Raw genomic sequence first — 25,098 nt, 5'->3', positions numbered from 1 at the left:
CTGATAACCTGAATGACCCTAGAAAGTTTTGGAAGGCTATTAAGTCTGTCTGGTAACAGTAATGTTAATGAATTACCGGCATGTGTATTGAAGTGTTGCTGTATATGACAAAACTGAAATGCTGAATTGTATCGTCTGGTAGGCTGTTTGATTCAGTGTCCTTTGTTTCTGTAAAACTCTGTGTGGATGAACCAGTGAGAGCTGGTCAAACTTTGAGCTTTTTGCCATTCTCAGTGCAGGTGTTACATAAAGCCCTGATATCCTTAGATCAGAGAAAGCCTGCAGGTCCTGATCTTTTGGATCCCTGCTTTTTAAATCTGGCAGCTGATTTCATAGCTGAACCACTTACATACAGTATCTGTTCAATCTAACCCTGGAATGTAGGACGCTCTTGAAAAAGAGATTTTAAATCTCAATGAGCCCTTCCTGGTTAAATAAAGGTTAAATAAAATAAATGTTTAAAAAGTCTCTGAATCAAAAAACGCTCAAAACTGTAAGTGCAAACCACCACATATAACCACGGCCTCCAGACAATCACTGATTTTAAAGGGAAAGCCAGCTAATTCACGGAATCCGACGCATCACTGTTGGACAATTTAAAAACCATCTTGGCCTGCTTTGAGGAAAACAACACCAAGCCATCGACGTGGGCCCCCGCCGCTCATGAGGACTGTGTGCTCTCTATCTCCGTGGCTGTTGTAAGACATGCAAGCGAGTTAGCCCTCGTAAATCTGCCAGCCCAGACGGCCTCCCAAGCCGCTTCCTCCTAGCATGTACATACCAGCTGGCTCAAGTGTTTACAGACATATTCAATGTCTCCCTATCCCAGTCTGTCCCCACTTGCTTCAAGATGTCCACCATTATTCCTGTACCCAAGAAAGCGAAGGTAACTCAACTATAATCTCCCGATTACCTGACACCCTAGACCCACTATAATTTGCATACCGCCCCAACAGATCGACAATCGCCATTACACTGCACACTGCCCTATCCCATCTAGGGCTGTTAACTCGCACTAGACTAAATTCTTCCTAGTTATTTATCATCCCATCGGATAGTACCTGTCTTCATCAAACTGAGAGAAGCTAGCTAACGAGGGTAATTAAGGCTAGACATTAATGTTACTGCACTTCTCACCATCTTACAGTTAGTAGAAATCCTAAATAAGAGCCTACCTGTTGGCTTTTTGTCAAAGCAGCCTTTCTTTCTCATTTCACTATTAATTATGTCATTTTAAATCCATCTTCCACTGATTAGATATCTCCTAACTTGCCACACAAGTGGAGCAGCAATGCAGTTGTGTCTCTTGTGCAAGGATCAGAGCACATGCCTTTTTTTGTGACTTTTTCAAAATCATCAATATACGACCCCCCGGTCTGAACCCCTCCTTGTGCATCTGGGTCCTTGACTTCCTGACAGGCAGATCCAAGGGGGTGAAGGTAGGCCACAACACCTGTGTCCCGCTGATACTTAACATGGGGGCCCCACAGGGGAGCGTGCTCAGCTCCCTCCTGTGGGCCCTGTTCACCCATGACTGTGTGGCTACGCATGTCTCCAACTCTATCGTCAAGTTTGCAGTGGGGGTCGGCCCGTTAGAGTTTACCAACAACGACGAGACAGGGAAGATATGTGAGCCCTGGTGGAGTTGTGCCAGGAAAATATTTTCTCCCTCAATTGTTAAGGCCACAGTCTTGTTTCCCAGTCTTGTTTCCCAGACTTATTGTACAGTGTTGTTTCCCAGACTTATTTTACAGCTTTGTTTCCCAGCCTTGTTTCCCAGACTCGTTTCCCAGCCTTGTTTCCCAGACTCGTTTCCCAGACTCGTTTCCCAGCCTTGTTTCCCAGACTCGTTTCCCAGACTCGTTTCCCAGACTTATTTTACAGCTTTGTTTCCCAGACTCGTTTTACAGCTTTGTTTCCCAGCCTGGTTTCCCAGTCTTATTTCCCAGCCTTGCTCCCAGCCTGGTTTCCCAGCCATGTTTCCCAGCCTTGTTTCCCAGCATTAATCATTCTTCCAGCTTGTTTTAAAAAGGTAAAAAGGGAAAGGCATTTTGCAGCTCCACAGATCCAGCGAGCTGTTATGGGAATGTTAGAATGTCAGCTTTCTGTGGGAAAGAACCCAGTTTGTGTCACAGAACAATCTCTTTTTCCTAAATGGCACCCTCGTTCCCTACATAGTGTGTTACTTTTGACCAGAGCCAATAGCACTCCGCAGGGATCCATTTGGAACACAATCTGTCATCAGCCAGACAGACAGAGCTCAGCCAGCCAGTGTGTCCTACGGTTACGGTATAGTATAGGCTGCCTGCCAATCACACTCTGAGTCCAGAATAAACTTGCAAATTGGGAACGGAGCATTATGCTATGATAAGGATTATGATAACTCTAGGGAGAAGTGACAACCGGCGGAATATTTAGAGCTTTGATAGGCCAGCAGGGTGTAAAGCATTTTACAAAGACCTCGATTTTCCTCCTTAAATTGATTTATTGACGGGAAGGTAGAAAAAAAACAGGGGAAAGTTTCCTTATGAAACTCCATTTTCCACCACGCAGATATTTCTATTACCGGATGTTGCATTTCACATTCAGCCAATCAGGTTGCAGCAATAATTTACTGTGAAACTATCAAAACAGAGATGAAAAACAGACTGCAGCAACATGATTGGATGAAAGCAATGTGCAACATCTGGGACTAGCATTAGCTAAATCGAGTTAAGGTGGAAACTGACGTCTTTGCAGGCTGAATGGAGAATATTTTATGTACCGACCAGTCCCCAGGGGATGTGAGTTTATAAGCTAGCCGGCTGCATAGATTCCCTTTGGATGGTAAGATGAAATGACTCAAAATCGCTATCTGCCGGCCTTTGGGCTTGGTATGACCATATAGCTGACAATGTCTTACCTTTAGCTAATTCATACACATTATTACAGGAACATAAACTCACAACAAGATCATTATTTACAAGTTGATGGCGAGTTAATTACAGAAAATAGTTTACAGTTGTGAGTGTGATGAAATAAAGCGGGGCATTCTCCCGGATAATTTTTGAACTTGGACACTGTCTCGTTGGCCTAATGTTAAATCCTAATTTGACTTTGGTGCAAGTCATGTTGTTCTTCACATTAACTTCTCTTGTAAACACACACTATATCAAATAAATCAACATTTATTTGGTACATGAACAGGATACAGAATAAACGATAAAGTGAAATGGTTTCACATTAACTTCTCTTGTAAACACACACTATATCAAATAAATCAACATTTATTTGGTACATGAACAGGATACAGAATAAACGATAAAGTGAAATGGTTCTCTTGCATATGGAGTCTTTTGTTCAGACATGTAGCTAGCTAGCTAAATAATGAACCATAATCCCAACTCATAACGTTACTATACTGCACCTACAAGTAGCTAAAGCTAACCACCAACTAGGTTCAATGTTAGCTAGCCAGCTAACATTAGGCTATAACTAGCAAAGAACATGGCTCTGAGATATCAATAATACTACAGCACAGATCATACACATTAGCTAGAGAGCCAGCTAGCTAACAGTACGCTTTAACTTGCAATGAAAATGACTTTCTTACACAATTAGAAATGTATAATATCTGAAAATGTAGCTAGCTAGATTTTTCTACCCGTATACATGCTTCCCACTCTCTGTCGCGGATGCCATGGTTGCCCTTAGTTTGAAGATGTAATCCGGAGACAGCAGTTTCGTACAACAGCCTTCTATTTTCTCTTTTTTGACTCTCTCCGCATTTGCAATCAAATGCATGAATTTACTCCATCTCCTTAGCTATCATACTCTGGTTCTATTTAAAAACTCTGTTGTCCAGAAAGTGTAGAGTCTTAGCAACACTTCTGCAGTTCTTCATGGTATCTCTGGAAAAAAAGAGACGGATTACCTAAAAGATGATGACAATGCCCCCATTAACAAGTCACGAGTGGTCACTGAATGGTTTGATGAGTATGAAAACGATGTCAACCATATGCCATGGCCATCTCACTCACCAGATCTCAACCCAATTGAATGCATATGGGAAATTCTGAAACGGTGCCTGAGACAGCGTTTTCCTTCACCATCAACAAAACACCAAATTGTGGAATTTATTTTGTTGGAGAACGGTGTCGCATCCCTCCAATAGAGTTCCACATACATGTAGAATCGATCCCGAGATGCATTCTGGCTTGTGGGTTCCCTGCTTCTTATTAAGATACTTGGGTAATGTTGGTGTTTCCTTTGTTTTGGCAGTTACCTGTAGTACACACTAGTTAGGTGGATTTCTGCATACATTGATCATAAAATGTGATCTTCATCTCGGTCACAACAATAGACCAACACAGTCTGCTTAAACTAACAACGCACAAAAAATTATACGTTTTCATGTCTTTATTGAACACACCACGTACACATTCAGAGTGCAGTGCTAGAAAAGTATGTGAAACCTTGGATTTAATAACTGGTTGACCCTCCTTTGGCAGCAATAACCTCAACCAAACGTTTTCTGTAGTTGCGGATCAGACCTGCACAACGGTCAGGAAGAATTTTGGACCGTTCCTCTTTACAACACTTTCTCAGTTCAGCAATATTCTTGGGATGTCTGGTGTGAACCGTTCTCTTGTGGTCATGCCACAGCATCTCAATCGGGTTGAGGTCAGGACTCTGACTGGGCCACTCCAGAAGGTTTATTTTCTTCAGTTGAAGTAGCAACAGTGCTGAACTTTCTCCATTTAAAGACAATTTCTCTTACTGTGGACTGATGAACATCAAAGGCTTTTAGAGATAATTTTGTAACCCTTTCCAGCTTTATGCAAGTCAACCATTCTTAGTCTTAGGTCTTCTGAGATCTCTTTTGTTCGAGGCATGGTTCACATCAGAAAATGCTTCTTGTGAATAGCAAACTCAAATTTTGTGAGTGTTTTTTATAAGGCAGGGCTGCTCGAACCAACATCTCTAATCTCGTCTCCATGATTAGACTCCAGATCAGCTGACTCATGACTCCAATTAGCTTTTGGAGAAGTCATTAGCCTAGAGGTTCACATGCTTTTTCCAACCTATACAGTGAATGTTTAATTATGTATTCAATATAGACAGGAAAAATACAATCATTTGTGTGTTATTAGTTTAACCACACTATGTTTGTGTATTGTTGTAATTTAGATGAAGATCAGATCAAATATGATGACTAATTTATGCAGAAATCCAGGTAAATCCAAAGGGTTCACATACTTTTTCTTGTTACAGTATTGACTGGAGCCAGACCCTATTGAACAACTCTTTCGTGGCACTACTTGGGACACCTCACACACATCCTCCAGTCTAGGGTCAGCAGATAGACCATACTCACTGGCTGGGCTGTGGGACACTGAACGTGCATTGATAAAATCGAATGGAATTGTTAACAGGCATTACCCAGAGAATGTGAGGATTGTAGTGAACAACTCCCTTCTACCAGCCAATGAGCATCCAGGATCCAAACAACCCATTTATTACTGGGGATAATCACCTTAGAGCAGAGCCATTTAGAGAGTTGTTTTTTAAATATGTTAATGGGACGTTAAAACGGCTACCATATAATTTAGTTTCATGTAAACACATTATAATGCAGAAACCTCAATGCCCCAACTTTCTAAATGTTTGTCTCTATCCCAGAGGGAACATAACCAGAGAGAGTTAACCTCTAGAGAGAGAAGGGAAACACTTTACTCAAAATGCACAGAGAGATTATTATTAAAGATGAACATGTCGCTCTGCAGCAGACGAGCATTATCCATTAGATCCAAGAATGACACAGCATTATCCATTAGATCCAAGAATGACACAGCGTTATCCATTAGATCCAAGAATGACACAGCATTATCCATTAGATCCAAGAATGACACAGCATTATCCATTAGATCCAAGAATGACACAGCATTATCCATTAGATCCAAGAATGACACAGCATTATCCATTAGATCCAATAATGACACAGCATTATCCATTAGATCCAAGAATGACACAGCATTAGGGTCCATTAGATCCAAGAATGACACAGCGTTAGGGTTCATTAGATCCAAGAATGACACAGCGTTAGGGTTCATTAGATCCAAAAATGACACAGAGTCAAGGTTCACTAGCTGTGGTAGGATGTTAGTGTTCATGACTGATGTTGTCCTGTTGTTGATGTGGTACGATGTTAGGGTTCATGGCTGATGTTGTCAAGGTGTTGATGTGGTACGATGATTTGGTTCATGACTGATGTTGTCCTGTTGTAGATGTGGTAGGATGTTAAGGTTCATGGCTGACGTTGTTGATGTGGTATGGTGTTAGGGTTCATGACTGATGCTGTCCTGTTGTTGATGTGGTAGAATGTTAGGATTCATGACTGATGTTTTCCTGTTGTTGATGTGGTAGGATGTTAGGGTTCATGACTGATGTTGTCCTGTTGTTGATGTGGTATGGTGTTAGGGTTCATGACTGATGTTTTCCTGTTGTTGATGTGGTAGGATGTTAGGGTTCATGACTGATGTTGTCCTGTTGTTGATGTGGTAGGATGTTAGGGTTCATGACTGATGTTGTCATGTTGTTGATGTGGTAGGATGTTATGGCTCATGACTGATGTTGTCCTGTTGTTGAAGTGGTAGGATGTTATGGTTCATGGCTGATGTTGTTGATGTGGTAGGATGTTAGGATTCATGACTGATGTTTTCCTGTTGTTAATGTGGTAGGATGTTAGGGTTCATGACTGATGTTGTCCTGTTGTTGATGTGGTAGGATGTTAGGGTTCATGACTGATGTTGTCATGATATTGATGTGGTATGGTGTTAGGGTTCATGGCTGATGTTGTTGATGTGGTAGGATGTTCGGGTTCATGACTGATGTTGTCCTGTTGTTGATGTGGTAGGATGTTAGGGTTCATGACTGATGTTGTCATGTCGTTGATGTGGTAGGATGTTAGGGTTCATGGCTGATGTTGTCCTGTTGTTTCTAGAGAAAAAGAGGGGACTCTTTCTATTTCAGATCTGTCTAAGCCAGCACCCCATTATTAGTGATATGTGAAACAGGGCAGGGTAAGTTTGGTTTCCCATACGTGATTTCATAGGGACAAAATCATCCCCCCTGCTTCCATCTGTAGGCTTGGATCCAAACTAAATGTTTCACAAAGACACTAAATTAAATAATTAATTCCTCAGTTTACATCCAAGCAATCTTTCTAAATCATGTAGCGCGTATCGTCAAGATCGCAGATTTGAGAGAAACAACAAATGTCGGTATATATAAGTGTCTTATATCTGCTGAAAGCTTAAATTCTTGTTAATATAACTGCACTGTCCAAATTACAGTAGCCATTACTGCAAAAAAATGCCATGCTATTGTTTGAGGAGAGCTCCTATCAACAAAACATTTCTTTCTTCATAATAGGTTTGATAAATTCACCTCTGAAGGTAAAATGTGTACTTACATTCTGATATCTTGCTCTGATTTATCATCCAAAGGGTCCCAGAGATAACATGAAGTGTCGTTTTATTAGATAAAATCCTTTCATATCCTAAAAAGACCCATATAGCATGCACGATCGACTTTGTATTTCCACTCGTTCAATTTGCAAAGAAAGGAATCTGTAAAAATCTCACCCTAAATGTTCTTTCAACGAGTCAAATCACGTTCATATCTATTCCTCAGAGATCTTAGAACGTAACCAGACTTCACAATATCATTAGTGGTGTAGTATATCCTATAGCACACCATATTTGGTGAGAGAGTGACGCCTTCATGGCACACCGACGACGTGGGCGGTCTTCACTTGAACCAATCGGGGTCAAACAAAGCTAGCTAGATAGCCAATGAGCTGGGCTTTACGGGAGTATCCGGAAACCATGTATCTGTCGTAAAATGTAGCTACTAACCTTGTACGACAGCATGCCTTTTCATTTTGAACAAAAATTATAAGGATATTCAGAGTTATGAAGTTATGAAAACTGGTTGTTTTGCAAATGCTGAACTTATAATATGGCTACTAATACTGGAAAAGCTGAATCAAAGTCCAAGTATACAGATTTGACAATATTCTTGCAGAAAAATGGAATATGAATGCAAACATGCTTCAACACCTGCATTGCTTGCTGTTTGGGGTTTTAGGCTGGGTTTCTGTACAGCACTTTGAGATATCAGCGGATGTACGAAGGGCTATGTAAATACATTTGATTTGAAATGTCTCCTTCACGATTTACCCAAATGTACTTGGGGACTTCACACTTAATGTCATGTAGTTTTCTCATATTTCAAGTTATTGATCTGAAACTTTGCACATACACTGCTGCCATCTTGTGGACATTCTCGGAATTACAACCAGAGTGATGCTTTAACTGTGACCTTTCTCTTGTATTTCAAAGATGGTGGTAAAAAAAGACTGGTAGGTATTTTCTTCCACCAGATCTATTGTGTTATATTCTCCTACATTCAATTCACATTTCCACAAACTTCAAAGTGTTTCCTTTCAAATGGTATCAAGAATATGCATATTCTTGCTTCAGATCCTGAGCTACAGGCAGTTAGATTTGGGTATGTCATTTATGTGAAAATTGAAAAATGGTGGCTATCCCTAAAAAGTTTTAATAACATGTCTCCCTGTTTCTCTCTATAGATGACTGGAGCAACGCGGACGCCAGTTGCCATGAGTTACTGAGAGCAGAACTGCGACTGCTTCCTCTCAGCACCAAGATGGAGGCCTCTATCTACCAAAGGGTAATGCCCATAGCGATAAATAAAGGACTAGATGGATATAACCCATTTTAGCATGGACATTACCATTTAGGTCTTCCACCATTTTAAAGTATACAACTGGATGGGGATCCAGAGCATTGTCTTCTTCTTCTTCATGTTGGGTTGCCTGTGGCTGATTTAAGCTATATCACCGCCATATAGTGGCCACAATATATAAATGAGACAAGATTTGGTTCAGTACTCCAGGTGGTGGTTCAGTACTCCAGGTGGTGTTAAATCACCAATATTTAGATTGACGCTTTTTTCAAACACAAAAGAAGAAGAACAATAACAACTTTAAAATTAAGCTCTCCTCAATTGTACTACCTGTGTTGTCACGGACACCATAAGGGTACAGAGACAAAGGTGAGTTCTATATCTATTTATATGGTCCCTACACTTCATCTGGTCTATTTTTCAAGACCAAAGTCATATGGCCTGGATTTTTAACACTACCTAACCAGGCCAAGCTGTACTGGTCTGGCCTGGTTACTGATCAACTACTGAACCAGGCCAAGTTGTACTGGTCTGGCCTGATTACTGATCAACTACCTAACCAAGCCAAGCTGTACTGGTCTGGCTTGGTTACTGATCAACTACTGCCTAACCAAGCCAAGCTGTACTGGTCTGGCTTGGTTACTGATCAACTACTGAACCAAGCCAAGCTGTACTGGTCTGGCCTGGTTATTGATCAAGTACCTAACCAGGCCAAACTGTACTGGTCTGGCCTGGTTACTGATCAACTACCTAACCAGGCCAAGCTGTACTGGTCTGGCCTGGTTACTGATCCACTACTGAACCAAACCAAGCTGTACTGGGCTGGCCTGGCCTGGTTACTGATCCACTACTGAACCAAACCAAGCTGTACTGGGCTGGCCTGGCCTGGTTACTGATCCACTACTGAACCAAACCAAGCTGGTCTGGCCTGGTTACTGATCCACTACTGAACCAAACCAAGCTGTACTGGGCTGGCCTGGCCTGGTTACTGATCCACTACTGAACCAAACCAAGCTGTACTGGGCTGGCGTGGCCTGGTTACTGATCCACTACTGAACCAAACCAAGCTGTACTGGGCTGGTCTGGCCTGGTTAGTGATCCACTACTGAACCAAACCAAGCTGTACTGGGCTGGCCTGGCCTGGTTACTGATCCACTACTGAACCAAACCAAGCTGTACTGGGCTGGCGTGGCCTGGTTAGTGATCCACTACTGAACCAAAACAAGCTGTACTGGGCTGGCCTGGTTACTGATCCACTACTGAACCAAACCAAGCTGTACTGGGCTGGCCTGGCCTGGTTACTGATCCACTACTGAACCAAACCAAGCTGTACTGGGCTGGCCTGGTTACTGATCCACTACTGAACCAAACCAAGCTGTACTGGGCTGGCCTGGTTACTGATCCACTACTGAACCAAACCAAGCTCTACTGGGCTGGTCTGGTTACTGGTCCAACATTGTTCCTGCAACTGTCCTGTGAAAACGTCAGCATAGTCTGGTGTGGGTGTGGCCCTGCAGCGTCTCAGCTGTTTTCTACCAATGGATGCGATCTATTGTAGAAAACCCGTAGTTGCTCCCGTCCCAATCTTGAATGGTCATTTGACCTTTATGCATAATCAATCACAAGCTTTGGAACATTTCCTGTAAACAATCACTGCCTTAAATTTACGGCTTGGGGATCCGCGAGCAGAACGTTTCGACAACATCCGGTGAAATGACAGAGCGCAAAATTCAATTATTTTTTATATAAATATTTTACTTTTATACATTCACAAGTGCAATACATCAAATTAAAACTTAACTTCTTGTTAATCTAGCCATCATGTCAACTTTCAAAAAGGCTTTACGGCGAAAGCACCCCATGCGATTATGGTAGGTCAGTGCCAAGTCACAAAAAACATACAGCCATTTTCCAGCCAAAGAGAGGAGTCACAAAAAGCAGAAATAGAGATCAAATAAATCACTAACCTTTGATGATCTTCATCAGATGACACTCATAGGACTTCATGTTACACAATACATGTATGTTTTGTTCGATAAAGTTCATATTTATATCCAGAAATCTCAGTTTACATTTTCGCTGTATGTTCATAAATGTTTTGCCTCCAAAACATCCGGTGAAATTGCAGAGAGCCACATCAATTTACAGAAATACTCATCATAAACTTAGATGAAAGATACAAGTGTTATACATAGGATTAAATATAAACTTCTCCTTAACGCAACCGCTGTGTCAGATTTTCAAAAAAGCTTTATGGCGAAAGCACACCATGCGATCATCTGAGTACAGCGCTCAGACACCAAAACAAGCCATACAGATACCCGCCAAGTTGTGGAGTCAACAAAAGTCAGGAATAGCCTTATAAATATTCACTTACCTTTGATGATCTTCATCGGGAATGCACTTCCAGGAATCCCAGTTCCACAATAAATATTTGTTTTGTTCGATAAAGTCCCATCATTTATGTCCAAATACCTCCTTGCTGTTTGCGCGTTTAGTTCACTAATTCAAATGCACAAAGCATGGGCACTAAGTCCAGAAGAAAAGTCAAAAAAAGTTCAATTAAAGTTCATAGAAACATGTCAAACGATGTATATAATCAATCTTTAGGATGTTTTTGTATAAATCTTCAATAATATTCCGTTGTCATTAGAAAGGAAAGGGAACGAAGCTCGTGCTCACAGAGCTCGCGCTCACGGCCATGCGCGATAAACAACTCATGGCTTTCAGCTGAGCCACTTACTCTGAGTGGTCTTATTCTCTCCCCTTTCACAGCAGAAGCCTGAAACAATTTTCTAAAGACTGTTGACATCTAGTGGAAGCCTTAGGATGTGCAATCTGACCCCATTTACACTGGATATTTTAATAGGCATTCACTTGAAAAACTACAAACCTCAGATTTCCCACTTCCTGGTTGTATTTTTCTCAGATTTTTGCCTGCCATTTTAGTTCTGTTATACTCACAGACATCATTCACACAGTTTTAGAAACTTCAGTGTGTTTTCTATCCAATACTAATAATAATATGCATATATTTTCTATCCAAATCTACTAAACATGCATATCTTAGCTTCTGGGCCTGAGAAGCAGGTAGCTTACGCTGGGCACGCTTTTCATCCGGACGTGAAAATACTGCCCCCTAGCCCAAATAAGTTTTAATAAGCTAACCTTTCTTAGAAGTTTAGTATGTCTGCAGACCAATATTTCTCCTTGATCCAATTTAGCTAGGTTATTTAGCTAGGTTATTTAGCTAGGTTATTTAACTAGGATATTTAGCTAGGTTATTTACAGTGCCTTGCGAAAACATTCGGCCCCCTTGAACTTTGCGACCTTTTGCCACATTTCAGGCTTCAAACATAAAGATATAAAACTGTATTTTTTTTGTGAAGAATCAACAACAAGTGGGACACAATCATGAAGTGGAACGACATTTATTGGATATTTCAAACTTTTTTAACAAATCAAAAACTGAAAAATTGGGCGTGCAAAATGATTCAGCCCCTTTAAGTTAATACTTTGTAGCGCCACCTTTTGCTGCGATTACAGCTGTAAGTCGCTTGGGGTATGTCTCTATCAGTTTTGCACATCGAGAGACTGACATTTTTTCCCATTCCTCCTTGCAAAACAGCTCGAGCTCAGTGAGGTTGGATGGAGAGCATTTGTGAACAGCAGTTTTCAGTTCTTTCCACAGATTCTCGATTGGATTCAGGTCTGGACTTTGACTTGGCCATTCTAACACCTGGATATGTTTATTTTTGAACCATTCCATTGTAGATTTTGCTTTATGTTTTGGATCATTGTCTTGTTGGAAGACAAATCTCCGTCCCAGTCTCAGGTCTTTTGCAGACTCCATCAGGTTCTTCCAGAATGGTCCTGTATTTGGCTCCATCCATCTTCCCATCAATTTTAACCATCTTCCCTGTCCCTGCTGAAGAAAAGCAGGCCCAAACCATGATGCTGCCACCACCATGTTTGACAGTGGGGATGGTGTGTTCAGCTGTGTTGCTTTTACGCCAAACATAACGTTTTGCATTGTTGCCAAAAAGTTCAATTTTGGTTTCATCTGACCAGAGCACCTTCTTCCACGTTTGGTGTCTCCCCCAGGTGGCTTGTGGCAAACTTTAAACTACACTTTTATGGATATCTTTAAGAAATGGCTTTCTTCTTGCCACTCTTCCATGAAGGCCAGATTTGTGCAATATACGACTGATTGTTGTCCTATGGACAGAGTCTCCCACCTCAGCTGTAGATCTCTGCAGTTCATCCAGAGTGATCATGGGCCTCTTGGCTGCATCTCTGATCAGTCTTCTCCTTGTATGAGCTGAAAGTTTAGAGGGACGGCCAGGTCTTGGTAGATTTGCAGTGGTCTGATACTCCTTCCATTTCAATATTATCGCTTGCACAGTGCTCCTTGGGATGTTTAAAGCTTGGGAAATCTTTTTGTATCCAAATCCGGCTTTAAACTTCTTCGCAACAGTATCTCGGACCTGCCTGGTGTGTTCCTTGTTCTTTATGATGCTCTCTGCGCTTTTAACGGACCTCTGAGACTATCACAGTGCAGGTGCATTTATACGGAGACTTGATTACACACAGGTGGATTGTATTTATCATCATTAGTCATTTAGGTCAACATTGGATCATTCAGAGATCCTCACTGAACTTCTGGAGAGAGTTTGCTGCACTGAAAGTAAAGGGGCTGAATAATTTTGCATGCCCAATTTTTCAGTTTTTGATTTGTTAAAAAAGTTTGAAATTTCCAATAAATGTCGTTCCACTTCATGATTGTGTCCCACTTGTTGTTGATTCTTCACAAAAAAATACAGTTTTATATCTTTATGTTTGAAGCCTGAAATGTGGCAAAAGGTCGCAAAGTTCAAGGGGGCCGAATACTTTCGCAAGGCACTTTAACTAGGTTATTTAACTAGGTTATTTAGCTAGGTTAGTTTAGCTAGGCTATTTAGCTCAATTATGAATGAAGAAAGTAAGAGATGGCTGCAAATTAAAATTGATTTGATTCCTTTTGTTTTTTGAGATGATGATGAATATAGAGGTTTCTCTCTGTTGAGTTAGTTAATTCACCAAAATAATGTACTTGTTTTATGCTCCTGTGTGTCTCAGTTGGTACGAGGGTACGAGGTTGTCTAAGATCATGGGTTTGAAGTCTGCAGGGACAACATAGTGTCCTGATTACCCACCCTTCTTTCCAAGTGCACTTGGATTTATCAACGGTGGAATCTGCCTCCAGCTAATTTTTACACCAATCCAATGCTTTAAAATCCAAGACAGGGAATGTGCAAGTGTCCTCTTTGTGTTTCCTGTTTGGACAGAGTGGTGTATGTATGTCATATGTCTGGACGTCCATTTACTGTAGAAACCTGGAGCAGCTTGTTCCTGCAGTCTGGGCGGGGCCACCACTGTGACCGTTCCTAGAAGCCACACCTTCCACTCCTTATCCAATCAGAGCCCTGACCACGCCCAGGAGGAGGAAGGGTCACCGCGGCAACGGCGCATCACAGTTGGTGAGGTCTCCAATCGTAATACTGGTTTATTGTTGTGTTATTGATACAGTCAATACAACTAGTACTATTACTCCGATTAATACCGATACTAGTACTACTACTACAGATAATGTTGACCTCTTCATATCCTCTTATAACACGTTTGATGTTCTTTATGCACACTACATTATGTGTTACGGCGACTGATATCATTGTTACATTTCCCTGTCTATCAATCACAAGGTTTAGCACAATAAATATAAGACCTTCCTTTGATTAATTTTCCTTGGAAGTACAGAACATGAGCATTTCTGTCCTGTTACATGTGTTGAAAAATTAACAGAGCTCACTTTTCCTTTCCTCCCCTCTCTTTCCTGCCGTCTCTTTCCCACTCTCTCTTTCCCACTCTCTCTTTCCTCCCCTCTTTCCAACTCTCTTTCCCCCTCTCTCTTTCCCCCTCTCTCTTTCCCACTCTGTCTTTCCCACTCTCTTTCCCACTCTCTATTTCCTCCCCTCTTTCCCACTCTCTCTTTCCTCCCCTCTTTCCCCCTCTCTCTTTCCCACTCTCTCTTTCCTCCCCTCTTTCCCACTCTCTCTTTCCTCCACTCTTTCCCCCTCTCTTTCCCACTCTCTATTTCCTCCCCTCTTTCCCACTCTCTCTTTCCTCCCCTCTTTCCCCCTCTCTCTTTCCCACTCTCGCTTTCCTCCCCTCTTTCCCACTCTCTATTTCCTCCCCTCTTTCCCACTCTCTCTTTCCTCCCCTCTTTCCCCCTCTCTCTTTCCCACTCTCTCTTTCCTCCCCTCTTTCCCACTCTCTCTTTCCTCCTCTCTTTCCTCCTCTCTTTCCTCCCCTCTCTTTCCCACTCTCTTTCCCACTCTCTTTCCCACTCTCTCTTTCCTCCCCTCTTTCCCCCTCTCTCTTTCCTCCCCTCTCTTTCCCACTATCTCTTTCCTCCCCTCTTTCCCCCTCTCTCTTCCCCCCTCTCTCTTTCCCCCTCTCTCTTTCCCACACTCTCTTTCCTCCCCTCTCTTCCCCCCTCTCTCTTTCCCCATCTCTCTTTCCTCATCTCTCTTTCCTCCCCTCTCTTTCCCCCTCTCTCTTTCCCTATCTCTCTTTCCCCATCTCTCTTTCCCCCACTCTCTTTCCCCCACTCTCTTTCCCCCACTCTCTTTCCCCCTCTCTCTTTCATCCCCTCTCTCTTTTCCTCCCCTCTCTTTCCCTCTCTCTTTCCTCCCCTCCCTTTCCCTCTCTCTTTCCCCCTCTCTTTTCCCCCTCTCTCTTCCCCCTCTCTCTTTCCCCCTCTTTCTCCCCCATCTCTTTTCCCACTCTCTCTTTCCCACTATCTCTTTCCTCCCCTCTTTCCCACTCTCTCTTTCCCACTATCTCTTTCCTCCCCTCTTTCCCACTCTCTCTTTCCCACTATCTCTTTCCTCCCGTCTCTTTCCCACTCTCTCTTTCCCACTATCTCTTTCCTCCAGTCTTTCCCACTCTCTCTTTCCCACTCTCTCTTTCCCCCTCTCTGTTTCCCACTCTCTCTTTCCCACTCTCTATTTTCCCCTCTCTCTTTCCTCCCCTCTCTTTCCCCCTCTCTCTTTCCTCCCCTCTCTTACGCCCTCTCTCTTTCGCCTTCTCTCTTTCGCCCTCGCTCTTTTCCCCTCTCTCTTTTCCCCTCTCTCTTTCCCCCTCCCTCTCTTTTCCCCCTCTTTCTTCCCCCTCTCTCTTTTCCCCCTCTCTCTTCCCCCTCTCTCGTTCCTCCCCTCTCTCTTTCCCCCTCCCTCTCTCTTTCCCCCTCCCTCTTTCCCCCTCTCTTTTCCTCTCTCTCTTTTCCCCCCTCTCTCTTTTCCCCTCTCCATTTCCCTCTCTCTTTCCCTCTCTCTCTTTCCCTCTCTCTCGTTCGTCCCCTCTCTTTCCCCCTCTCTCTTTTACCTCTCTCTTTCCCCCTCTCTCTTTCCCTCTCTCTCGTTCGTCCCCTCTCTTTCCCGCTCTCTCTTTCCCCTCTCACAGCATCATTCATGCCACAGTCTAATGACCAGAATGGAAGCTTCCCAGAGAAGGTACTGTAACACAGCCAATCCCCATAAAAAGCAAGACCTTCAGGGTGGCAATGGCACGGAAACAGAAAGCTGCCCCAAATATAAATATAAAACGCAATGCGTCTGTACTTCAGAAATACAACCCAAACTACTCAAAGCAATGACTCAGCGAATATTCTCAGGATCGTGGTCACAGTGCCCAGGTTCTGCCAAAATGGGATCGCATAGAACAATCCTGTTGACCAGAGCCGGTACACTTTGTAGGGAATAGAGTGCAATTTGGGATGTATCCCTGGTGACCATAGAGAAACATCTGGTACATAGTATGTAGAAGTAAGAAGCGAAAAGTATATTTCCTGTGTTAGCAACTAAGGAATAGAAATGGATAAATTACAGTTATGCTCGAGCCTTGCATTCACAATAATCTATACATCCCTGACTACCGTAGTGTCTGCAATACATCCTCACATTAACAACTGCCCCATTCACAATGATCTATACCTCCCTGACTACCGTAGTATCTGTAATACATCCTCACATTAACAACTGCCCCATTCACAATGATCTATACATCTCTGACTACCGTAGTATCTGTAATACATCCTCACATTAACAACTGCCCCATTCACAATGATCTATACATCCCTGACTAGCGTAGTGTCTGTAATACATCCTCACATTAACAACCTTCCACTCACAAACAGCATGCAGCCTATATAGGACAGACTCACAGCGGCAACACACACTGCTATACAGGACAGACTAAGCACTGCAACACACTGCTATACAGGACAGACTCACTGTGGTGGAATTCCCTTCCATCTCCTATTACTCAGCAAACAGCAAAACATCTCATGGAACGGAAGGGAACACACACACACACAGAAACACACACACACACCGTACTGATATTAGCTATAAAACTGCACTCTTCTCTCTCTGCTCCATGGAACTATGTTTAGATTTGCAGGGAATTATCTTGAAAAAAGCTAAATTCTCTCAGCCTCATGGCAAAATATGTAGAATAGCATGAGATTAGCTCTAAAACTGTGATTTTTTTCTCTCTTTGCCCCATCTTTCCACTAGTTCAGTCTTTCTTTTTCCTTCCTTCTGTCTGTCTTTCTGCCTAAATATTATTGTCACTGTTTAGAATGTTCGGTGTGATATTGTAAATTGCAAATTAACAATGTAAGAAGTCTGCCAAGTTTGAAGAAAACCTCAGGAATGCTACCCCTCTCCCGCTCCATTTTGTTTTTTAAGTGAACTGGAATTGAAATTTTAACTGTGTGTGTGTGTGTGTGTGTGTGTGTGTTTGTGTGTGTGTGTGTGTGTGTGTGTGTGTGTGTGTGTGTGTGTGTGTGTGTGTGTGTGTGTGTGTGGTATAGGATTTTGACAGACAAGGGGGAAAACCTCTAGGAGAGTTGAACACAGAAGAAGTCTGCCAGTGGTTCAGCAGTATTGGCCTTCAGAAAAGCCTCCGGTTCATCAGAGGTAACACCGTTTTATCATGTCCCTCCTCCCTCCCTCTTCAGAACTAATTTATGTCTCTTCCCATTACATTCCCATGCTGACGTTGCCAATTAACTCACCTTTAAACACCTTTATTTGAACCGCTGAGCTGACGTTGCCAATTAACTCACCTTTAAACACCTTTATTTGAACCGCTGATCTAATCATTTCGGCCAGTATTTACGTCTCAGTAGGAAATCGATGCTGAATTAATGAGTACATATGTCTGATCTTTTTTAAATCTCATAAAATGACTGATGCAAGGATATGCATATTCTTGGTACCATTTGAAAGGAAACACTTTGAAGTTTGTGGAAATATGAAGGGAATGTAGGAGAATATAACACATTAGATCTGGTAAAAGATAATACAAAGAAAAAAACAACCATTATTTTTTATTTTTTTGTACCATCTTTGAAATGCAAGAGAAAGGCCATAATGTATTATTCCAGTCCAGGTGCAATTTAAATATTGGCCACAGGTGGCAGCAGTGTATGGGCCAAGTTTTAGATTAATCCAATGAACCATTGCATTTATGTTCAAAATTTTGTATCAAGACTGATCAAATGTGCCTAATTTGTTTATTATTAATACATTTTCATGTTCAAAATTGTGCACTCTCCTCAAACAACAGAATGGTATTCTTTCACTGTAATAGCTACTATAATTTGGAGAGTGCAGTTAGATTAACAAGAATTTAAGCTTTCTGCCCATATCAGATATGTCTATGTCCTGGGAAATGTTCTTGTTACTCACAACCTCGTGTTAATCACGTTAGCCTACGTTAGCTTACGTTAGCCTACGTTAGCCTACGTTAGCCTATGTTAGCTCAACCGTCCCGTGGAAGGGACACCGATCCCAAAGAAGTTTTAACCTCTTTATCCTACCCCCTCCTTTTTCGAACATTCTGTTAAAAATCGCACAACTTTTCAGCGTCCTGCTACTCATGCCAGGAATATAGTATATGCATATGATTAGTATGTGTGGATAGAAAACACTCTGAAGTTTCTAAAACTGGTTAAATCACGGCTGTGACTATAACAGAGCGTGTGTTTCATCGAAAAGCGCAAGAAAAACTGGTCACTGAAATCTGAAAAAAGTATCCATGCGCCCCTTTCATGGATTATTTAAAGGAAACCAAATTTAATATGGAGACGGATGCAATTCCTACAGCTTCCACACGATGTCGCCATCGTCATTTTCATTGACAAAAATCCATTGAGACATTACGAATAGATCCTTGATTCCATCCAGCCTACCTCAATCGATTTTGGAAGATTGAAAAATGGACACTGTTTTCTTTTGTAGCTGATATTGAATACAGATCGCCCAGTGATCAATTTGATCACTTATTAACGTTTACAAATACCTAAAGTTGGGTTATAAAAGTAGGTTGAAGTTTTTTGTCAAAGAATATAGGCAACTTATATAATTTTTAAACATGACGTTGCGTGTTGGAAGAGAGCTTTTTTCGTGATGCAGACAGGCCATACAAATGGATATTTTGGGCATTCATGGACGGATTTAATCGGGAAAAAGACCAATTTGTGATGTTTATGGGACATATAGGAGTGCCAACAAAGAATATCATCAAAGGTAATGAATGTTTTATATTTTATTTCTGCGTTTTTGTGTAGCGCCGGCTACGCTAATTCTTTTGTTTACGTCGCCTTCAGGCATTTTGGGGTGTTGCATGCTATCAGATAATAGCTTCTCATGCTTTCGCGGAAAAGCATTTTAAAAATCTGACTTGTTGGCTAGATTCACAACGAGTGTAGCTTTAATTCAATACCCTACATGTATATTTTAATGAACGTTTGAGTTTTAACGAGTACATTTAGCATTTAGCGTAGCGCATTTGCATTTCCAGGTGCCAACTTGAGACGCAGACGTCTCAAGTAGGAGCAAGAAGTTTTTAAATGTTCTATCGAAAAAGGACAGCAACTGAGGAATGACCAAGAGTTCAAACATTTTTTGCTAAACATTAACGTTTTAATTATTAAGATCGCAGAGATCGCCACCTTTTGTGGAGCGGGAGAACAAGCCTTTCTACACCTTAGGAATAATACCCAAGAAAATGGATCAATTTAAAATATGAGGGCTCCACAATCAGAGGTGCAGCAAACACGGGTCAAGCATATCTGGACGTTTAAACATCAATAACAATCAGAGCATCCAGAAGTTCCCTAGTAGTGACTTGACGAAGACAGAACAGTGGGACACCATTTACAGAAGCTGGCAAGTCTGGGATTGAACAGGGGTGAGCAGTCTGTGATTGAACAGGGGTGAGCAGTCTGTGATTGAACAGGGGTGAGCAGTCTGTGATTGAACACTCTTTTCAGAGTTGTCCTTATTGCTGCAATTTCTCCTGTAAGATAAATGGCCTACAGCCATAACATTTTGATTAAAGCATCAGTCATTTCAGTCTGATATACAGTCGTGGCCAAAGGTTTTGAGAATTAAATGAATATTAATTTTCACAAAGTTTACTGCTTCAGTGTCTTTACATATTTTTTGTTGGATGTTACTAAGGAATACTGAAGTATAATTACAAGCATTTCATAAGTGTCAAAGGCTTTTATTGACAATTACATGACGTTGATGCAAAGAGTCAATATTTGTAGTGTTGACCCTTCTTTTTCAAGACCTCTGCAATCTGCCCTGGCATGCTGTCAATTAACTTCTGGGTCACATCCTGACTGATGGCAGCACATTCTTGCACAATCAATGCTTGGAGATTGTCAGAATTTGTAGGTTTTTGTTTGTCCACCCGCCTCTTGAGGATTGACCACAAGTTCTCAATGGGATTAAGGTCTAGGGAGTTTACTGGCCATGGACCCAAATATCGATGTTTTGTTCCCCGAGCCACTTAGTTAACACTTTTGCCTTATGGCAAGGTGCTCCACCATGATGAAAAAGGCATTGTTCATCACCAAACTGTTCCTGGATGGTTGGGAGAAGTTGCTCTCGGAGGATGTGTTGGTACTATTCTTTATTCATAGCTGTGTTCTTAGGCAAAATAGTGAGTGAGCCCAATCCCTTGGCTGAGAAGCAACCCCACCCATGAATGGTCTCAGGATGCTTTACTATTGGCATAACACAGGACTGATGGTAGCGCTCACCTTGTCTTCTCCGGACAAGCTTTTTTCCGGATGCCCCAAACAATCGGAAAGGGGATTCATCAGAGAAAATGACTTCCCCATTCCTCAGCAGTCCAATCCCTGTACCTTTTGCAGAATATCAGTCTGTCCCTGATGTTTTTCCTGGAACATCAGGGACAGACTTTACCCCAGCAGTCCAATCCCTGTACCTTTAGTAGAATATCAGTCTGTCCCTGATGTTTTTCCTGGAGAGAAGTGTCTTCTTTGCTGCCCTTCTTGACACCAGGCCATCCTCCAAAAGTCTTCGCCTCACTGTGCATGCAGATGCACTCACACCTGCCTGCTGCCATTCCTGAGCCAGCTCTGTACTGTACTGAATCACTTTAGGAGACAGTCCTGGTGCTTGCTGGACTTTCTTGGGCGCCCTGAAGCCTTCTTCACAACAATTGAACCGCTCTCCTTGAAGTTCTTGATGATCTGATAAATGGTTGATTTCGGTGCAATCTTACTGGCAGCAACATCCTTGCTTGTGAAGCCTTTTTTGTGCAAAGCAATGATGACGGCACGTGTTTCCTTGCAGGTAACCATGTTTGACAGAGGAAGAACAATGATTCCAAGCACCACCCTCCTTTGAAGCTTCCAGTCTGTTATTCGAACTCAATCAGCATGACAGAGTGATCTCCAGCCTTGTCCTCATCAACACTCACACCTGTGTTAACGAGATAATTACTGACATGATGTCAGCTGGCCCTTTTGTGGCAGGGCTGAAATGCAGTGGAAATATTTTTTAGAGATTCAGTTCATTTTCATGGCAAAGAGGGACTTTGCAATTAATTGCAATTCATCTGATCACTGTTCATAACATTCTGGAGTATTTGCAAATTGCCATCATACAAACTGAGGCAGCAGACTTTGTGAATATGTATATTTGTGTCACTCTCAAAAGTTTTGGCCACGACTGTAGTTTATTGTAGTTCAGTAGAACCTCTTTGGGCAGAGAGATGTCTGCTTCTTTTCAGTGATTTATAATCCCTCCATAACGTTAAATAAATACAAATCCTCATAAATCTACACACAATACCCCATTATGATTAAGCAAAACATTTTTTTTGCAAATGTATTATCAATAAAAAACTGACCTACCTCATGTACATAAGTATTCAGACCCTTTGCCTTGAGACTCAAAATTGAGCTCAGGTGCATCCTGTTTCCATTGATCATCCTTTAGATGGTTCTACAACTTGATTGGAGTCCACCTGTGGTCAATTAAATTGATTGGACATGATTTGGAAAGGCACACACCCATATATATAAGGTCCCACAGTTGACAGCGCATGCCAGAACAAAAACCAAGCCATGAAGTTGAAGGAATTGTCCATAGAGCATGAGACAGGATTGTGTCGAGGCACAGATCTGGGGAAAGGTTGTGTCGAGGCACAGATCTGGGGAAGGATTGTGTCGAGGCACAGATCTGGGGAAAGGTTGTGTCGAGGCACAGATCTGGGGAAAGGTTGTGTCGAGGCACAGATCTGGGGAAGGATTGTGTCAAGGCACAGATCTGGGGAAGGATTGTGTCGAGGCACAGATCTGGGGAAAGGTTGTGTCGAGGCACAGAACTGGGGAAAGGTTGTGTCGAGGCACAGATCTGGGGAAAGGTTGTGTCGAGGCACAGATCTGGGGAAGAATTGTGTCGAGGCACAGATCTGGGGAAGGATTGTGTCGAGGCACAGATCTGGGGAAGGATTGTGTCGAGGCACAGATCTGGGGAAGGATTGTGTCGAGGCACAGATCTGGGGAAGGATTGTGTCGAGGCACAGATCTGGGGAAAGGTTGTGTCGAGGCACAGATCTGGGGAAAGGTTGTGTCGAGGCACAGATCTGGGGAAGGATTGTGTCAAGGCACAGATCTGGGGAAGGATTGTGTCGAGGCACAGATCTGGGGAAAGGTTGTGTCGAGACACAGATCTGGGGAAGGATTGTGTCGAGGCACAGATCTGGGGAAGGATTGTGTCGAGGCACAGATCTGGGGAAGGATTGTGTCGAGGCACAGATCTGGGGAAGGATTGTGTCGAGGCACAGGTCTGGGGAAGGATTGTGTCGAGGCACAGATCTGGGGAAGGATTGTGTCGAGGCACAGATCTGGGGAAGGATTGTGTCAAGGCACAGATCTGGGGAAAGGTTGTGTCGAGGCACAGATCTGGGGAAGGATTGTGTCGAGGCACAGATCTGGGGAAGGATTGTGTCGAGGCACAGATCTGGGGAAGGATTGTGTCGAGGCACAGATCTGGGGAAGGGTTGTGTCGAGGCACAGATCTGGGGAAGGATTGTGTCGAGGCACAGATCTGGGGAAGGATTGTGTCGAGGCACAGATCTGGGGAAGGATTGTGTCGAGGCACAGATCTGGGGAAGGATTGTGTCGAGGCACAGATCTGGGGAAGGATTGTGTCGAGGCACAGATCTGGGGAAAGGTTGTGTCGAGGCACAGATCTGGGGAAAGGTTGTGTCGAGGCACAGATCTGGGGAAGGATTGTGTCAAGGCACAGATCTGGGGAAGGATTGTGTCGAGGCACAGATCTGGGGAAAGGTTGTGTCGAGACACAGATCTGGGGAAGGATTGTGTCGAGGCACAGATCTGGGGAAGGATTGTGTCGAGGCACAGATCTGGGGAAGGATTGTGTCGAGGCACAGGTCTGGGGAAGGATTGTGTCGAGGCACAGATCTGGGGAAGGATTGTGTCGAGGCACAGATCTGGGGAAGGATTGTGTCGAGGCACAGATCTGGGGAAGGATTGTGTCGAGGCACAGATCTGGGGAAGGATTGTGTCGAGGCACAGATCTGGGGAAGGATTGTGTCGAGGCACAGATCTGGGGAAGGATTGTGTCGAGGCACAGATCTGGGGAAGGATTGTGTCGAGGCACAGATCTGGGGAAGGATTGTGTCGAGGCACAGATCTGGGGAAGGATTGTGTCGAGGCACAGATCTGGGGAAGGATTGTGTCGAGGCACAGATCTGGGGAAGGATTGTGTCGAGGCACAGATCTGGGGAAGGATTGTGTCGAGGCACAGATCTGGGGAAGGATTGTGTCGAGGCACAGATCTGGGGAAGGGTACCAAAACATTTATGCACCATTGAAGAATTTTGGAAACACCAAGACTCTTCCTAGTGCTGGCTACCCGGCAAAACTAAGCTATCGGGGGAGGGCCTTGGTCAGGGAGGTGACCAATAACCTGATAGTAACACTGACAGAACTACTGTACTTTCAGTTTGATGCTGACATATGAAGTCATCCTTGTTGTGGATTGAAAGCCTGTATTGTGTGGATTTTAATATTTAATGAAATCATTAGACTATTTGTTTTACTTCTTGAAAACATTGAAATAAATTAACTTGTGTGCCTAATGTAGGCTATAAGCTTGTTATATTAAATTGAAAAAATAAGATCCGATGATGGAACTCCAAGGGCAAACTGGTAATGTATTCCAGGCTTAAGTCCACTGAAGTTTTTACTGACCTTTGACCCTGACAGAGGCAGAGCTGTGTGGGGCTGATATAGCCTCCATAGACCTCACCACCCTCGATGTCCTTCACATCTCCAGCCTGCAGGAGAGAGAGCAGCTCTTGTCAGCCGTCTACAGAGAACTGCACCCACCATCCACGACCTCACAGAAACTGGACTTACTACTGGGTATGATAAATTAATCAGCTGATTAGTTGATCAGCTGATTAGTCAGTCAATCGATCCGTCGATCAATTGGTTAATCGATTATACGATCAATCTATCTATCAATCGAACAATGATTGATTTTTATTGTTGACTGTGTTGTCTCAAATACTATGTCATAATAATGATTGATTTGGATTTCTATTGCGTTTTTCCAGATTATCAAAGCGTTTTTAATGTTACTCTGCCAATCCTCCGTCGGATACTTCACACTGGATAACAGGCATTTCCCTCATTAGCAGTGTATTTTTCTTCCCTGTAGAAACCTTGGATCCTAATGACGTAGAGGAATTCACAGCAGCATTAGTGAATATGAGCAAATCAAAGTCCTCTCTGCAAATAAACTGCCTCAACATGAATCCAAAGAATTCCTTCAAGTTCTGGTATGTATGTCTACCCATTATCAGGACTAACCCGTAATTCTATTCTATATTGTAAATATATATTTCCTTTTTTCTTTTGGTTGCTTCCTGTAATGGATGCCA

Source organism: Oncorhynchus clarkii, chromosome 20 (genome assembly GCF_045791955.1).
Source record: "Oncorhynchus clarkii lewisi isolate Uvic-CL-2024 chromosome 20, UVic_Ocla_1.0, whole genome shotgun sequence".
Classification (NCBI taxonomy): Eukaryota; Metazoa; Chordata; class Actinopteri; order Salmoniformes; family Salmonidae; genus Oncorhynchus; species Oncorhynchus clarkii.
Note: the sequence above shows the minus strand (reverse complement) of the source record.